Source organism: Pristiophorus japonicus, chromosome 24 (assembly GCF_044704955.1).
Source record: "Pristiophorus japonicus isolate sPriJap1 chromosome 24, sPriJap1.hap1, whole genome shotgun sequence".
Classification (NCBI taxonomy): domain Eukaryota; kingdom Metazoa; phylum Chordata; class Chondrichthyes; family Pristiophoridae; genus Pristiophorus; species Pristiophorus japonicus.
The window spans coordinates 29,394,791-29,413,624 of NC_092000.1; the positions used below are offsets into that span (position 1 = coordinate 29,394,791).

At 47.6% G+C, this 18,834-nt stretch overlaps 1 protein-coding gene across 4 annotated transcripts in view; it reads left to right on the forward strand.

Moving 5' to 3' along the window:
• Positions 1-18,834, forward strand: part of mvb12a (multivesicular body subunit 12A) — a 61,509-nt gene that overhangs the window by 5,760 nt on the left and 36,915 nt on the right. The window contains exon 1 of one of the 4 annotated variants that reach the window (XM_070867377.1): positions 1,407-1,484. The exons of the other annotated variants lie outside the window; for them this stretch is intronic. The gene's annotated coding sequence lies outside the window, so the exon portion shown is untranslated. Of the gene's footprint in view, positions 1-1,406; positions 1,485-18,834 lie in introns of those variants that run through there. 4 annotated transcript variants of the gene reach the window in all.

Sequence of the window (18,834 nt, forward strand, 5' to 3'; positions counted from 1 at the left end):
TTGGACACAGCTGGGCTCCAAGTAGACACTAAGCACTCACCATTTCCTTGTTGATGTCTCGGTGCATTACAGATGTAAAAAATCTTGGATATCAATTCTATGGCTTGTAGCTAAAGGCAAGATTGCAACAACAACCTGTATTTATATTGCGCCTTTAACGTAGTGAAATGTCCCAAGGCGCTTCACAGGAGTCTTATGAGATTAAAAATTTGACACCGAGCTGCATAACAAATTAGGGCAGGTGACCAAAAGCTTGGTCAAAGGGGTAGGTTTTTAAGGAGCATCTTTAAGGAGGAAAGCGAGGCGGAGAGGTTTAGGCAGGGGGTTCCAGAGCTTGGGGCCCAGGCAACAGAAGGCACGGTCACCAATGGTTGAGCGATTATAATCAGGGATGCTCAGGAGGGCAGAATTAGAGGAGTGCAGACATCTTTTGGGGGGTGGGGGGGGCGGGGGTTGGAGGAGATTACAGAGATAGAGAGGGGCAAGGCCATGGAGGGATTTGAAAATAAGGATGAGAATTTTGAAATCGAGGAGTTGCTTAACCGGGAGCCAGTGTCGGTCAACGAGCACAGGGGTGATAGGTGAGCGGGATTTGGTGTGAGTTAGGACACGGGCAGCCAAGTTTTGGATGACCTCAAGTTTACGTAGGGTAGAATGTGGTAGGCCAGCCAGGAGTGCGTTGGACTAGTCAAATCTAGAGCGGAACAGTACTAGATAGATAGAGAGAGAGATTAGAAGCATGTCATTATCATCATCGGCAGTCCCTCGGAATCGAGGAAGACTTACTTCCACTCCTGAAGTGAGTTCTTTGGTGGCTGAACAGTCCAATACAAGAGCCATAGACTCTGTCACAGGTGGGACAGATAGTTGTTGAGGGACGGGGTGGGTGGGACTAGTTTGCCGCATGCTCTTTCCGCTGCCTGCGCTTGATTTCTGCATGCTTTCGGCAATGAGACTCGAGGTGCTCAGCCCCCTCCCGGATGCACTTCCTGCATTTAGGGCGGTCTTTGGCCAGGGACTCCCAGGTGTCAGTGGGGATGTCGCATTTCACCAGGGAGGCTTTGAGGGTGTCGTCACTATGCTTCCGCTGCCCACCATTGGCTCGTTTGCCGTGAATGAGTTCCGAGTTGAGCACTTGCTTAGGGAGTCTCGTGTCTGGCATGCGAACTATGTGGCCTGCCCAATGGAGCTGATCGAGTGTGGTCAGTGCTTCAATGCTGGGGATGTTGGCCTGGTCGAGGATGCTAATGTTGGTGCGTCTGTCCTTCCAGGGGATTTGTAGGATCTTGCGAAGACATCGTTGGTGATATTTCTCCAGCGACTTGAGGTGTCTACTCTACGTGGTCCATATCTCTGAGCCATACAGGAGACCATGAGCTTGGTAGCAGTTTTGAGGGCCTGATCTTCGAACACTCTTTTCCTCGGAATCGAGGCATGTAGAGTTGCAGTCGGCACCCAGAACAGTGAGCAGGAATGAATGAAAGGTTGCAAGATTACTCCCAACATCAGTCCGATCTAAATTAATGACTTGGCTATATTACACTCTGTCCGTTCAACCAAGTTTGCTGATGATAAAAGATGGGTGGGAAATCAAATTGTGAGGAGGGCACATAAAATCTGCAAAGGGATATAAACAAGCTAAGTGTGTGGGCAAAAATTTGGCAGGTGGAGTATAATGTGGGAAAATGTGAGGTTATCCACTTTGGCAGAAAAAATAGAAATGCAAATTATAATTTAAATGGAGAAAAATTGCTAAGTGCTGCAGTACAGAGGGACCTGGGTGTCCTTTTGCATGAAACAAAAAGTTAGTATGCAGGTACAGCAAGTAATCAGGAAGGCAAATGGAATGTTAGTCTTTACTGCAAGGGGGATAGAGTATAAAAACAGAGAAGTCCTACTACAACTGTACAGGGTATTAAGTGAGGCCACACCTAGAGTACTGCATACAGTTTTGGTCTTTGTATTTAAGGAAGGATATACTTGCATTAGAGGCTGTTCAGAGAAGGTTCACTCGGTTGATTCCGGAGATGAGGGGGTTGACTTAAGAAGATAGGTTGGGCCTATACACATTGGAATGAGAGGTGATCTTATCGAAACATGTAAGATAATGAGGGGGCTCGACAAGGTGGATGCAGAGAGGATATTTCCACTCGGGGAAACTAAAACTAGGAGATATTAGGGGCCAAGTTTCGGCCTGAGTTGCTCCTGTTTTTTTGGAGCAACTGGTTTAGAATGGAGTATCTTAGAAATTTGAATTCTCGGCATTTAGTTTGCTCCAGTCCTCGTCAGTTAGAACAGTTTCACTTTGGAACAACATTTTTTTTTTCAAAAGGGGGCGTGTCCGGCCACTTACGCCTGTTTTCAAAGTTTAGGCAGTGAAAACTTACTCCAAACTAACTTAGAATGGAGTAAGTGAAGATTTTTGTACGCTTGAAAAAACCTTGTCTACACTTTAGAAAATCAGGCGTAGGGAATAGGGGGGGAGTGGGTTTAAAGGGAAGTTTACAAACTTAAACACTTCAGTTTTACAAATAAAGAGCCATCAATAATAAATGAAAAATACATCAATAAATCAATCAATAAATCAATCCAAAAAAATTAATAAAAAATTAAAAAATCAAAAAATAAAACATTTTCTACTTACCGAATGCAGCGCCGGGAGGGAAGGAGAGAGGAGAGGGGGGAACGGGAGAGAAGGAGGCTGAACGGCCGGGCCCAAGACCTCGGGCTGGATTTATAGGTAGGTAGCGTCGGGTCTCGGGGGAGGGGTGGGGGGTGGGGGAGAGAGTCGCGGGTGGGGGGGGGGGGGAGGAGAAGAGAGAGAGTCGGTGGGGGGGGGGGAGGAGAAGAGAGAGAGTCGGGGGGGGGGAGAGGAGAGAGAGTCGGGGGGGGGAGAGGAGAGAGAGTCGGGGGGGGGGAGAGGAGAGAGAGTCGGGGGGGGGGAGGAGAGAGAGTCGGGGGGGGGAGAGGAGAGAGAGTCGGGGGGGAGAGGAGAGAGAGTCGGGGGGGGAGAGGAGAGCGAGTCGGGGGTGGGGAGAGGAGAGCGAGTCGGGGGGGGGGGGGGAGAGGAGAGAGAGTCGGGGGGGGGGGAGAGGAGAGAGAGTCGGGGGGGGGGGGAGAGGAGAGAGAGTCGGGGGGGGGGGGAGAGGAGAGAGAGTCGGGGGGGGGGAGGAGAGAGAGTCGGGGGGGGGGGAGGAGAGAGAGTCGGGGGGGGGAGGAGAGAGAGTCGGGGGAGGGGGCGGGAGAGAGAGTCGGGGAGGGGGCGGGAGAGAGAGTCGGGGGAGAGAGTCGGGGGAGGGGGCGGGAGAGAGAGTCGGGAGAGAGAGAGAGAGAGAGAGAGAGGAGGAGGGGGGGAGGAGGAGAGAGAGAGAGAGAGGAGGAGGAGAGAGAGAGTCGGAGGGGGGGAGAGAGAGAGAGTGTCGCGGGGTGGGGGTTGGAGAGAGAGAGTCGTCGGGGGAGAGGAGAGAGAGTCGGGGGAGAGGAGCGAGAGTCGGGGAGGGGGGAGGAGAGAGAGTCGGGGGAGGGGGCGGGAGAGAGAGTCGGGGGAGGGGGCGGGAGAGAGAGTCGGGGAGGGGGCGGGAGAGAGAGTCGGGGGAGGGGGCGGGAGAGAGAGTCGGGGGAGGGGGCGGGAGAGAGAGTCGGGGGAGGGGGCGGGAGAGAGAGTCGGGGGAGGGGGCGGGAGAGAGAGTCGGGGGAGGGGGCGGGAGAGAGAGTCGGGAGAGAGAGAGTCGGGAGGGGGGGAGGAGAGAGAGAGAGAGGAGGGGGGGAGGAGGAGGAGGAGGGAGAGAGAGAGAGAGAGAGTCGGAGGGGGGGAGAGAGAGAGAGAATGTCGCGGGGTGGGGGGTGGAGAGAGAGAGTCGTGGGGGGGGGGAGAGTGAGTCGCGGGGGGGAGAGAGTGTCGCGGGGGTGGGGGGAGGGGAGGAGAGAAGGGTGGGGGAGAAAGTCGCGGGGGGGGAGGGGGAGAGAGTCGCGGGGGGGGAGGGGGAGAGAGTCGCGGGGGGGGAGGGGGAGAGAGAGTCGCGGGGGGGGAGGGGGAGAGAGAGTCGCGGGGGGGGAGGGGGAGAGAATCGCGGGGGGGGAGGGGGAGAGAGTCGCGGGGGGGAGGGGGAGAGAGTCGCGGGGGGGGAGGGGGAGAGAATCGCGGGGGGGGAGGGGGAGAGAGTCGCGGGGGGGAGGGGGAGAGAGTCGCGGGGGGGGAGGGGGAGAGAGTCGCGGGGGGGGCGGGGGAGAGAGTCGCGGGGGGGCGGGAGAGAGTCTCGCGGGGGAGGGGGGGAAAGAGTCGCGGGGGGGAGCGGGGGTAGGGTCGGGTGGGAGGAGCCTTATTCACGCAGCCGCAGTGAGGCCATTCGTCCAGGGCTAGGGGCTGCATGCTTCGGGCCCCTCCCACAGTTTTGGGCGCCTGGAGCTACTGCACTGGCTCCGCCCCCCCACAGCTCGTGCTGCGCCGCGCCCGGCTCCAGAGGACCTGCAGGGAGCCGGATAATCGGTACGTTTTTTTTAGGCGCACTTTCTGGCGCGAAAAACGTGCGTCCAGGTCCGGGCTGCGCCGTTTTAGGCGCGGCCCGAAACTTGAACCCATCGTCTCAGAATAAGGGGCGGCCCACTTAAAACTGAGATGAGGAGGAATTTCTTCTGAGGGTTGTAAATCTATGGAATTCTCTGTGAAGGCTGGGTCATGAATATATTTAAGTAGGAGATAGACAGATTTTTGAGCGATAAGGGAATAAAAGGTTATGGGGTGCAGGCAGGGAAGTGGAGCTGAGTCCATGATCAGTTCAGCCATGATCTTATTAAATGACGGAGCAGGCTCGAGGGGCCAGGTGGCCTACCCCTGCTCCTATTTCTTATGTTTTGCTTTTAAGTTCCCCAATTGGCAAGGATGAGAAACCAGGAAGTACGTGTCAGAACTTTATCCTGCACCAAAATATTGATGTGAGCTGCCTTTACAGCATATCGGGTCACCTGCTTTCTTCCCTGTAGTGGCTCGAAATGCTTGGTGACTGGGCTGCTGTGTAACCAGAGGAAGTTGGCGAATGACGGGGAAAAGATGAGGTTGAGGTGAGGAAGGCTTTATAGCCGAGACTTTCTAATGGATAGTTGGCTGGCAATTAGGACCGACGGCTCTGGCAGAATTCCACCCCCTCACCCCCAAGTCTAGGGTGCAGAGCCTAGTATTCTCTTGGTACCCCGGTTGAGATTGGCTAATTTAACACAGAACTGGTATTGATCCTGGAACCTTCTCCTAGATATATAACTGCGTAGTGCATCTGTCTATTGAATCTGGGAGTTATGTTCTTTTTCCACAATGCAGTGGGTGTGAAGTATGCAACTGTTCAGGGCAATGACTTCATCGTAGGTGGTAATACCACAACTGACTGGTTTTATTACAGAAGGAGTTGTGTCTTGAGTGACGAGCATCTCCTGCATCAAGTCAGTAACCTGTTGAGAGGCTCTGATGACTAATAAACCAATAGATTGAGCTCAGGCAGCTTGTCAACATTACCTCGACTGTGAATTGCTCCAATGCCTCAGAAACCACACCTTGCTGCTGCTGCTCCGTGATAAATGTACACGCTCAACGTTGCCATTTTTCTTTGCTTGTTTCTTTCTGATTGGCTCGGGTAATCACTATCCTGATTTTTGCACTGAAGTGGTGAGGTGTTGCAGGCAGGCGGCTAGCTTGTGTAACATGATCGACTCCGAGGGAGTAGCTGCATTGTTAGTCATTTAATGACACGGTTCAGGTGAATTCCCTCTTTTTCATGAACGTCATTTGAACCTGCAGATTAGTTTGCAGAATGCTCATGACATTTTCAGTTGCTTTGGGGCGTTCCTGCAGTTTTTGTCTTGCAAAACAATCAGCTGTACCTATGAAAGTAGTCATTTAACTTAACTCTTCGTTTTGTAAACGAAGCATGTCCAAGCTTTTGTCCTATTAGGTTGCATCAGTGCGTGTCCTGGAGTGTTGGGGCCACATATAAAGTTTAAATCAGTACAGTACTTCCATTAGCTTGCATTGCTTGCTGATATTAACCCATGCGTGAAATTCAAACAGGAGAATTGGAAGCGCAAATGCGACTGAGTTCCCTAGGCTTCAGGGCACCGGGGCTGAAGATTGGGGCATGGGACATTCTTTCTACTCCCAAGCCCTTGTCTGATATCTATTCTGATGAAAGGCCCCATTTGTAATGGTAGCCTGCGTTTATTTGCCAGGCTTTGATGGACCTGCACGTTTCCTGAATTTTCTGTACTTTGCAAGTTTTCTTTTAGTCTCTACAATTAATTTCTCTCTCTCTCTCTCTCTCTCTCTCTCTCTCTCTCTCTCTCTGTGTACTGTACAAATGAAAGCGGTTCACAGTTGACTTGCCGTTGCTGATTGCAGTCCTGTCCTTGGAAGCATCAGAGGAAGAAGTCTGTGGTTCGTGTGGTTTGTTCGTGTGGTCCTGCATGACTGAGTTTCTATCGGTGCCGTCTTGTGATGTTCCAGTAATAAAATGCTGCACTAGATTTTAATGATTTGAATCTTTCGAAAGGTAATGGGGAAGAGGCCTATTCTCCTTTACCCCACGCTTTTTAAAACACATTTATAAAAGTGCGTTGTCTTCTGTGCTGCAGCTGCAGACTTCTAGTGAGCATTGAAATACCTGATACGTTCTTATCTGTAAATGATTGTGAAACCAAGAAATAGGAGTAGGCCATTCGGCCCTTCGAGCCTGCTCCGCCATTCAATAAGATCATGGCTGATCTACCCCAATTCCACCTTCCTGCCCTTTCCTTGTATCCATCGATTCCCTAAATATCCAAAAATCTATCGACCTCTCTTGAATATACTCAATGACTGAGCATCTGCAGCCCTCTGGGGCAGAGAATTCCAAAGATTCACAACCCTCTGAGTGAAGACATTTCTCCATATCCCAGTACCTGTATTAAATGGTCGACCCCTTATTCTGAGACCATGCCCCCTAGTTCTAGACTCCCCAGCCAGGGTAAACATCCCCTCAACATCTACCGTAAGAAGTTTATATGTTGCTCATTTCAGCATGATTGTGTCATTTGTATTTGTATTGCTCGAACCAGATGTTTTAAATCGAGATCTTCTCTGGATGTCTAGTTTAATCAGTAGCATTTGTATCGGGAGCATCCACAGCCATTTTGGGGGAGAGAGTTCCAAATTTTCACTACCCTTTGTGTGATCAAGTGCTTCCTGATTTCACTCCTAAATGGCCTGGCTCTAATTCGATTTGTCCTGGATTCCTCCACCAAAGGAAATAGCTTCTGTATGTACCCTATCAAATCCCTTTATCATTTTATACAGCAAGATTAGATCACCCCTCAGCCATCTAAACTTAAGGGAATGAAAGCTAATTTCTTCAACCTGTCATCATCATTTAACCTGTTGGGAATGTAAATTTTGGAATGCTATATTGTCTATATGCCAAGAATGAGTTTTTGGAAATGGAGTCAAACACTTGCCATTTATTAAAAGTTAACTATTACATATGCACAGCCAACACCAAGAATACAAAGGATGCTTTGCCACAGAAGATTACAGTCGATAAAGATCAACCCTTCTCCCAACCTCTCTTTGCAATTCTGCCATTTTAATGCATTTCTAACTGCATTAATCACACGATCTTGGATTAACCGTGCGCCAGTTTTCAACCCCCATTATCAAGCAGTTCCTGGCATTCTAAATATTTATTTCACTATTCCATAGTCCCAAAATTAACACTAGTGCTAAGTGTTGGCCAGGCATAGCATGTATTATTGTTAATTACAGATAACTTAATCTGTAATTGTAAACTATGTGTGACCGTAGCCCAGAAGCAGGCTGCTCACGGCCTCTCTATATGGAAAGTCTACAGTTAACCATTTGCAGATTTCCGCTTGGGTTCTCAACCGTAGAAAATGGAACTTAATATAAACAAATTCTTTCTGTACAAGATGGATTCCTTTACAAACTCTTAAACTTGATCTCCAGCAAACCTTTGAGGTGCTGATATCATTCTGGTGAATCTGCGCTGCACCTCCTCCAAGGCCAACATAGCCGTCTTGAGTAAAAACAGAAAATGCTGGAAATCTCAGTGGGTCAGGCAGCATCTGTGGAGAGAAAGAGAGTTAACGTTTCATCCCTTCGCCAGAACTGCTGTCTTTCGGTTTGGTGCCCAAAACGGAACGCAGTACTCCAGGAGCGGCCTGATCAAGGATCTGAACAATTGAAGTAACACTTGCTTACTTCTGTTGCCAGCCTCCTTGAGTTAAAGTCCACCGGGCCTTTTTGATTATTTTTTTGTACCTGTGCACTAGAGATTTGTGTGCCTGGAATATTCAGTTGTACCAAGCCGCTACGAAAAACTGTAAGAATAATAAAATTGGACAGGCCACCCAATATTGATCTAGGCACCTGATTTGGATATGACAAAAGCACACCCAGCCCAGTCAACCCTGCAAAATCTTCCTCACTAACATCTGGGAACTTGTGCCAAAATTGGGAGAGCTTTTTCCATAAACTAGTCAAGCACCCGTCGTACTCACAGGATCATACCTTCTCAGCCAACGTCCTAGGCTCCTCCATCACCATCCCTGGGTATGTCCTGTCCCACCAGCAGACAGATCCACCCGAGGTGGCGGAAATTTATATACAGTCGGGAGGGAGTGGCCCTGGGACTCTGACTCCGGACTCCCAAGTCTCGTAGGCAAGGAAAACGTCCTGCTGATTATCACCTACCGCCCTCCCTCAGCTGATACTCCTCTATGTCGAATGCCACTTGGGAAGCCTTGACATCAGAGCAGTCTTTGACCAAGTGTGGCATCAGGTAGCAAAGGCACAGAATGTACTCTGGGTGAAGGACTTCAATGTCCATCACGAGTGGCTCGGTATCATTACTATTCACTGAGCTGGCGGAGTCCTGATGGAATTAGCTACCAGACTGGGCTTGTGGCAGGTGATGAGAGAATGAGGGGAAAAACTTACATGACCTTGTCTTCACCAACCTACCTGTCGCAGATGCATCTGTGCAGTGGTCACTCCTAAAGTATTGGTAGCAGCGACTACCACGCAGACTGTTTGGAGATGGATTCCCGTCTTCACACTGAGCACACCCTCCACTGTGTTGTGTGGCACTACCACTATGCTAAATGGGATAGATTCAGAACAGATGTAGCAGCTTAAAACTGCATCCATGAGCCACATGGGCCATCAGCAGCAACAGAATTGTATTCCACCACAATGTGTAATCTCGTATCCCTCACTCTACCATTACCATCAACCAGGGTACTAAACCAGGTTCCATGAGGAGTGCTTCTGCATGAAAGGAGCAGTACCAGATGTACTTGAAAATGAGGGAAAGCTGCTACACAGGAGTATATGCATTCTAAACAGCGGAAGCAGCACGCTATAGACAGAGCTAAGCAATCCCACAATCAACGGCCCTGCCACATCTAGTCGTGAATGGTAGTTGTTTAATGGTCCACCAACAGGAGGAGGAGGCTCCATGAATATCCCCATCCTCAATGATGGCGGAGCCCCACACGTGAGTGCAAAAGACAAAGCTGAAGTGTTGACAACCATCGTCAGCCTGAAGTGCCGAGTGGATGATCCATCTCCGCTTCCTCCTGAGGTCCCCACCATCACAGCAGCCAGTCTTCAGCCAATTTGATTCACTCCACGTGTTATCAAGGGACCGCTGAGCGCACTGGATACAGCAAAGGCTTCGGGCCCTCACAACGTTCTGGCTGTAGTGCTAAAGACTTGTGTTCCAGAACTAGCCGTTTCTTTAGCCAAGCTGTTCCAGTACGGCTACAGCATCTACCTGACAAAGTGGAAAATGGCCCAGTATGTCCTGTCCACAAAAAGCAGAACAAATCTAATCTGGCCAATTACCGCCCCAGCAGCAAAATGATGGAAGTGCTATCAAGCGACACCTACTCACCTATAACCTGCTCACTGATGCTCAGTTTGGATTTTGCCAGGACCACTCGGCTCCTGACCTCATTACAGCCTTGGTCCAAAGAGCTGAATTCTAGAAGTGAGGTGAGAATGACTGCCCTTGACATCAAAGCAGCCTTTGACCAAGTGTGGTATCAAGGAGCCCTGGTAAAATTGAAGTCAATGGAAATCAGGGGGAGGACGCTCCACTGGCTGGAGTCATATCTAACACAAAGAAAAATGGTTGTGGATGATGAAAGCCAATCATCTCGGCCCCAGGGCATCACTGCTGAAGTTCCTCAAGGAGGTATCCGAGGCCCAACCATCTTCAGCTGCTTCATCAGTGACCTTCCCTCCATCATAGGGTCTGAAGAATGTTTGCTGATGATTTCAGTGTTCAGTTCCATTCGCAACTCAGATAATGGAGCAGTCTGTGCCCACGTGCAACAAGAACTGGACAATATTCAGGCTTGGGCTGATAAGTGGCAAGTAACATTCATGCCGGACAATAACTATCTCCAACAAGAGAGAATCTAACCACCACCTCTTGACATTCAATGGCATTACCATCACTGAATCCCCACCATTAAAATCTTGTGGGGGGGGTGGGGGGTCACCATTGACCAGAAACTTAACTGGACCAGCCGCATAAATACTGTGGGTTCAAGCGCAGGTCAGAGGCTGAGTATTCTGCGGGGAGTGACTCACCTAAAAATATATTGCCATTCTTTCATCGCTGGGTCAAAATCCTGGAATTCCCTCCCTAATAGCCCTGTGTGAATACCTTCAACACACGGACTGCAGCGGTTCAAGAAAGCAGCTCATTATCTCGAGGGCAATTGGGGATGGGCGATAAATGCTGGCCTTGCCACATACCATGAATGAATGAATAAATAAAAATACTGTTGAGTGCACTGCTTCTCTTCCTTATCCTCCATTTCTTCAGATAGCTGAGTACACTGCTCCTCTTCCTTTTGTGCCCACCTTGTCCTTTGGCCTAGTTGAGGCTGTCTGGGTACCAAATGGTTTCACAATCAAAAAAGGCTACTAGCATCATTTGAAACATCAAATGAGCTGAGGAGTTCTCCCGGTATCCTGGCCGACATTAGTCGCCCCACCGGCATCACTCAGAAAAAAACAGATGATCTCATTGGTGCTGTGTCTCTGTACGATACAGCAGTGGTTACTTCCAAAAGTATTTAGTTGGCTGTGATGCACTTCAGAACATGCTGAGGTCATGTAAAGTGTCACAAATACAAATTCTTTACAGACCCTGACTTCAAAATGATTGGTCCTATGTACTGTTTATCAACTTGGCTCATTTGGCAGACATCTTGGGTTCAAACACCATGTCAAGACTGGGAGCATATAATCTAGTCTGACACTTCAGCAATACTGAGGGCGCACTTTCTTGTCGGAGGTGAGACGTTAAACTGTTCAAGTGGACACAAAACATCCCACGACTGTATTTGAAGAATAGTGTTGCCTGGGCAACATTCATCCCACTACCAATATCACCAAAAGCTGATGAACTGGTCATTGCTGTTTGAGGGACCTTGTTGTGCACAAACTCGCTGTGTTTGTCCACATAACTATTCCAAAGTAATTAATTGGCTGTAATGTACTTTGGGATGTCCTGAGGATGTGAAAAGTAATTTCCTGATTTTTCTGTTCACTCTTTGTCTTTTAGTTTTTTTAATCCATTTACAAATGATATGAAAGGTCATTTGGGAGGGTCTCCGTTGCCTGGAACTGTGCACCCCAGCATCTATCAATGCTTTCGGGAGGCTAGAATAGTGTTATCCCAAGATGGAACCACTTTTTATTATTTTATACAATGACATGATTGGTATTCCATGTTCTGTTTGGTGGAGGTTTGTTGGGAGTGTCACAGCAGGCAAGAGATGGGCAGTCAGGTCCTGCTTGTGTAATATACGATTAGATGAGTAGTGACACTTGTCTCTATTCTGCCAGTTGATACTGCGAGCACCTTGGCTTCGCCCTTAAACTGGTTTGAGGGATGGATAGATGCATTTTGGTTGCTGTGATCACTAGGTCTGCTGTTAATTTGTGGTTACTGAGTCACAATGTGTTCTGGGAGGAATGACTTCACTGTTGGCTCGTGGTTTAAACTTTCCAAAGAATTTCGACGACTCAAAGAAGGGTCTTTCTTGATGGATCAGCATTCACCAGAATGTTTTCTGCTGTTACAAGATGTGGTGTATGGGCCAGCCACACTTTAGTCATAATTCCCTAAAATGCACTCCCCTGAAGACATTGAGATGGTGTGGTCTTAAGGTGAAGAGAGTGCAGGGCTGCGAGCAGGATTTCTCGGCAGTGCAGCTGCAATCTTTAAGCCATTCCACTCCGAGCTCTGGAACTCTGCTCCAAAAACTACTTTGCACTGTGCCCCTAAAACTAATGTCTTTTGGGCTTTTATTCTTCTTGTACCTACCCCACACCCGGCCCCACTCCGTCCCTCCCTCCACAAGCCCTTCGCTTCCTATTCTGCATCAGCTGTGAGGTAGCACACTCTCCTCTGAGTCAGAAGGTTGTGGGTTTGGGTTCAAGTCCCACTCCAGTATCTTGAGCACATAAACCTAGGCTGACATACCAGTGCAGTGCCCCACTGTCAGACGTGCCATCTTTTGGATGAGACGTTAAACCGAGGCCACGTTTGCTCTCTCAAGTGGATGTAAAAGATCCCATGCCACTATTTTGAAGACGAGTAAGGGAGTTATCCCCGGTTTCCTGGGCCAATATTTATCCCTCAACCAACATCACCTAAACACATTATCTGTTCATTATCACATTGCTGTTTGTGGGCGTTTGCTGTGTGCAAGTTGGTTGCTGCGTTTCCCACATTACAACAGTGACTACACTCCAAAAGTACTTAATTGGCTATAAAGCGCTTTGAGGCACTGAGATATTTGCCTAGGTAAGGAGTGATTAGTTGTCACTGATATGTGAGGTGCTGGCCTGGAGATGGGAAAGGCATTGACTATTAAAGACACTTGTATATTGCATGACACTGCCAATACCTACATATCCCAAAACATTGGTCTCGAATGCCTGCTGGCAATCCCGAGTGTAGTTGATGGATTGACGTTATTTTTTACGTCACTGGCCTTTTTGATTCCTGCACGTTTACTTGAGGTTGCTTCAGCTGAATGAGACCCGGGTGTTGGGAGATGCTGACATCATCACATCCAACTCTGGGATTGGAGTTGAGTTTATTTTTAACTTTGTTCTCGGAGCATGGGCTATGCTGGCAAGACTGATTTTATTGCCCATCCCGAGTTGCCCTGAGAAGGTGGTGGGTTGCCTTCTTGAACCGCTGCAGCCCTTGTGATGCTGCTGGTCGGGGAATTTTAGGATATTGTCCCAGCAGCAGCAAAGGAACAGTGATTACGGCCCCAAGTTTCCACATGATTTTCTCCTGATTTTTAGGAGCAACTGGTGTAGAACGGAGTATCTTAGAAATCGGAATTCTCCACATTTAGTTTCCTCCAGTTCTAGTCCGGTAGAACAGTTTCACTTTGGAACAGAATTTTATTTTCAAAAGGGGGCGTGTCCGGCCACTGACGCCTGGTTTCAAAGTTTCCACAGTGAAAACGTACTCCAAACTAACTTAGAATGGAGTAAGTGAAGATTTTTGTACGCTTGAAAAAACCTTGTCTACACTTTAAAAAATCAGGCGCAAGTTACAAATTAGGCATAGGGAACGAGGTGAGGTGGGGGGCGGGGTGGAAGGGAAGTCATTAAATTCTACAATCAATCCTTAGTTATACTTATACAGATATTGTACAAATAAATCCTACCTGAATAAAAATTTATAAGCAAAGAAAAGATTAAATAAACCATGTTCCTACCTGTGTGAAAGTGCTTCAGGCGTCAGTATCTCGACGGCAGCGGCAGCAAGTAGCCTTCGAGCTGAGCTGCAGTGCTTGAGGCAGGCCTTTCATGTTGGAGACAGGCAGCGGTGTGGCGTCAGTGTCTCGTCTTGACGGCAGCGGCAGGCAGCGAAAAACAGGCACCCAGCTCTGAGGTGCGCCTTTTTCGCCACGTGTGGAAACTTGGGGCCTACATGCCTAAGTCGGGCCGGTGTGACTTTGAGGCGGTACTTGGGAGTTGATGGTACTCCCCGTGACATTTTGCTGCTCTTGTCCTTCTCATTGTTTGAGGTCGTGGAGAGGGATGTGGTATCAAAGTTACCTTGGTAGAGTTTCTGCAATGTAGCCTGCAGATTGTACAGCCACAGTGCACTGGTAATGGAAGAGAGCAGGTATTGAATTCAAGGGCACAGTCAAGCAAACTGCTCAGTCCTGGTCAGAGCTTCTCGAGTGTTGTCACTGCACACCCCCAGAGTAGTGGTGAGTGCTTCATTGTACTTCTGACTTGAGCCTTTAGGGAGTGGGATGGAATAGTCACTGATGGTGGGCCACTGATATTTTCATATTATGTCCATTTAAACATAAAATGTGGAAAAACAGCAAACTATACAAGCGTAGATGCGTCTCTTCCAAACTTGGATTGTGTCTGCACAGAGCATTTTGAGTTATTGCAGCATTAAGGTGAAGTACTGCAGTTGGTGATGTTTCGGTTGTGGAAGAAGTGATCTGACTAATGAAAGAGAATCAACCAAACAGCGCATTGAGTATTGGGCTGAATGTTTTCCCCTTGTCCCCAGAGTGTACAATAGCCAGAATGATGCATTTTGATTGAAAGTGTGTGGTAACCTCTTGATATATTTTGTTTGCTATAAACTTGAAGTCTTCCTTTTTAAAAATTGGAACTATTTAAAAATGAAAACTTTTTTTCTGTGCCCTCTTTTTAGAGATGACCCATTTGAAATGCCAGTTTGTTGCTGTGAATATACTCTTGATATAAGAAACATAAGAAATAGGAGCAGGAGTAGGCCACTTGGCCCTTCTAGCCTGTTCCGTCATTCAGTAAGATCATGGCTGATCTGATCTTGGCCTCAACTCCACTTCCCTGCCCGCTCCCCATAACCCCTGACTCCCCTATCATTCAAAAATCTGACTATCTCCACCTTAAATGTATTCAGTAACCCAGATTCCACAGCTCTCTGGGGTAGAGAATTCCAAAGATTCACGATCCTCTGAGAGAAGAAAGTCCTCCTCATTTAAATGGGCGACCTCTTATTCTGAAACTATGCCCCCTAGTTCGAGATTCCCCCATGAGGGGAAACATCCTCTCAGTGTATCTACCCTGTCAATCACCATCAGAATCTTATACCTTTCAATAAGATCAGCTCCCATTCTTCGAAACTTCAATTATAGGCCCAACCTCGTGAACCTTCTCTGAACTGCCTCCGATGCAAGTATATCCCTCCTTAAATAAGGAGACCAAAACTGAACGCAGTACTCCAGGTGTGGTCTCACCAATGCCCTCTACAGTTGTAGCAGGACTTCCCTACTTTTATACTCCATTCCCCTTGCAATAAAGGTCAACATTCCATTTGCCTTCCTAATTACTTGCTGTACCTGCATACTAACTTTTTGTGTTTCATGTACAAGGACCCCAAATCCCTCTGTGCCTCAGCATTTTGTAATCTCTTCCCATTTAAATAATTTGCTTTTTTATTTTTCCTGCTAAAGTGGATAACCTCACATTTTCCCACATTATACGCCATCTGCCAAATGTTTGCCCACTCACTTAGCCTGTCTATATCCCTTTGCAGATTCTTTGCGTCCTCACAACTTCCTTTCCCACCTATCTTTTTGTATCATCAGCAAATTTGACTACATTACACTCGGTTCCTTTATCCAAGTCATTAATATAGATTGTAAATAGTTGAGGCCCCAGCACCGATCCCTGTGGCACCCCACTAGTCACAGATTCTCAAGCTGAAAATGATCCATTTATCCCAACTCTCTGTTTTCTGTTAGTTAGCCAATCCTCTATCAATGCTAATATATTATCCCCAACCCCTTGAGCTCTTATCTTGTGAAGTAACCTTTTATGTGGCACCTTATAGAAACATAGAAAATAGGTGTAGGAGTAGGCCATTCGGCCCTTCGAGCCTGCACCGCCATTCAACAAGATCATGGCTGATCACCCACCCCAGCACCTCACCCCCACGCCCCCTCCACACCCCCAGCCGCAAGGATTACATCCAACTCCCTCCTGAACACATCGAATGCCTTCTGGAAATCCAAATACACCACATTCACTGGTTCCCCTTTATCCACTCTGCTCGTTACATCCTTAAAGAACTCCAGCAAATTTGTCAAACATGATTTCCCTTTCATAAAACCATGCTGACTCTGCTTGATTATTATGATTTTCTAAATATCCTGCTACTGCTTCCTTAATAATGGACTCCAGCATTTTCCCAATGACCGATGTTAGGCTAACTGGTCTATAGTATCCTGCTTTCTGTCTCCCTCCTTTCTTAAATAGGGGTGTTACATTTGCGGTTTTCCAATCCCATTAGTTTGCCAGTACTTTTTCACTACTGAAAGTGATTGTTTTATGTCCCCCCCCACCCCCCCCCGGCCAATAGCCCCTTGATTATCAATTATTGGGATGCTTTTAGTGTCTTCACCGTGAAGACTGATGCAAAATATTCGTTCAAAGTCTCTGCCATTTTCCTGTCTCCCATTATTAGTTCCCCAGTCTCATCCTCTAGGGGCCCAACGTTTACTTTAGCTACCCTTTTTATATACCTGCAGAAACTCTTACTGTGTTTTTATATTTAGAAACATAGAAAATAGGTGCAGGAGTAGGCCATTCGGCCCTTCGAGCCTACACCGCCATTCAATGAGTTCATGGCTGAACATGCAACTTCAGTACCCCATTCCTGCTTTCTCGCCATACCCTTCGATCCCCTTAGTAGTAAGGACGACATCTAACTCCTTCTTGAATATATTTAGTGAATTGGCCTCAACAACTTTCTGTGGTAGAGAATTCCACAGGTTCACCACTCTCTGGGTGAAGAAGTTTCTCCTCATCTCAGTCCTAAATGGCTTACCCCTTATCCTTAGGCTGTGACCCCTGGTTCTGGGAACATTCTTCCTGCATCTACCCTGTCTAAACCTGTCAGAATTTTAAACGTTTCTATGAGATCCCCTCTCATTCTTCTGAACTCCAGTAAATACAAGCCCAGTTGATCCAGTCTTTCTTGATATGTCAGTCCCACCATCCCGGGAATCAGTTTTGTGAACCTTCGCTGCACTCCCTCAACAGCAAGAACGTCCTTCCTCAAGTTAGGAGACCAAAACTGTACACAATGCTCCAGGTGTGGCCTCACCAAGGCCCTGTTCAACTGTAGTAACACCTCCCTGCCCCCGTACTCAAATCCCCTCGCTATGAAGGCCAACATGCCATTTGCTTTCTTAACCGCCTGCTGTACCTGCATGCCAACCTTCAATGACCGATGTACCATGACACCCAGGTCTTGTTGCACCTCCCCTTTTCCTAATCTGTCACCATTCAGATAATAGTCTGTCTCTCTGTTTTTACCACCAAAGTGGATAACCTCACATTTATCCACATTATACTTCATCTGCCATGCATTTGCCCACTCACCTAACCTATCCAAGTCACTCTGCAGCCTCATAGCATCCTCCTCGCAGCTCACACTGCCACCCAACTTAGTGTCATCCGCAAATTTGCAGATACTACATTTAATCCCCCTCGTCTAAATCATTAATGTACAGTGTAAACAGCTGGGGCCCCAGCACAGAACCTTGCGATACCCCCACTGCCTGCCATTCTGAAAAGTACCCATTTACTCCTACTCTTTGCTCCCTGTCTGCCAACCAGTTCTCAATCCACGTCAGCACACTACCCCCAGTCCCATGTGCTTTAACTTTGCATATTAATCTCTTGTGTGGGACCTTGTCGAAAGCCTTCTGAAAGTCCAAATACACCACATCAACTGGTTCTCCTTTGTCCACTCTACTGGAAAATCCTCAAAAAATTCCAGAAGATTTGTCAAGCATGATTTCCCTTTCACAAATCCATGCTGACTTGGACCTATCATGTCACCTTTTCCAAATACGCTGCTATGACATCCTTAATAATTGATTCCATCATTTTACCCACTACCGATGTCAGGCTGACCGGTTTATAATTCCCTGTTTTCTCTCCCTCCTTTTTTAAAAAGTGGGGTTACATTGGCTACCCTCCACTCCATAGGAACTGATCCAGAGTCTATGGAATGTTGGAAAATGACTGTCAATGCATCCGCTATTTCCAAGGCCACCTCCTTAAGTACTCTGTGATGCAGACCATCAGGCCCTGGGGATTTATCGGCCTTCAGTCCCATCAATTTCCCCAACACTATTTCCCGACTAATAAGGATTTCCCTCAGTTCCTCCTTCTTACTAGACCCTCTGACCCCCTTTTATATCAGGAAGGTTGTTTGTGTCCTCTTTAGTGAATACCGAACCAAAGTACTTGTTCAATTGGTCTGCCATTTCTTTGTTCCCAGTTATGATTTCCCCTGATTCTGACTGCAGGGGACCTACGTTTGTCTTTACTAACCTTTTTCTCTTTTCATATCTATGGAAGCTTTTGCAGTCCATTTTAATGTTCCCTGCAAGCTTCCTCTCGTACTCTATTTTCCCTGCCCTAATCAAACCCTTCATCCTCCTCTGCTGAGTTCTAAATTTCTCCCAGTCCCCGGGTTCGCTGCTATTTCTGGCCAATTTGTATGCCACTTCCTTGGCTTAAATACTATCTCTGATTTCCCTTGATAGCCACGGTTGAGCCACCTTCCCTTTTTTATTTTTACGCCAGACAGGGATGTACAATTGTTGTAGTTCATCCATGCGGTCTCAAAATGTCTGCCATTGCCCATCCACTGTCAACCCCTTAAGCATCATTCACCAATCTATCCTAGCCAATTCACGCCTCATAGCTTCAAAGTTACCCTT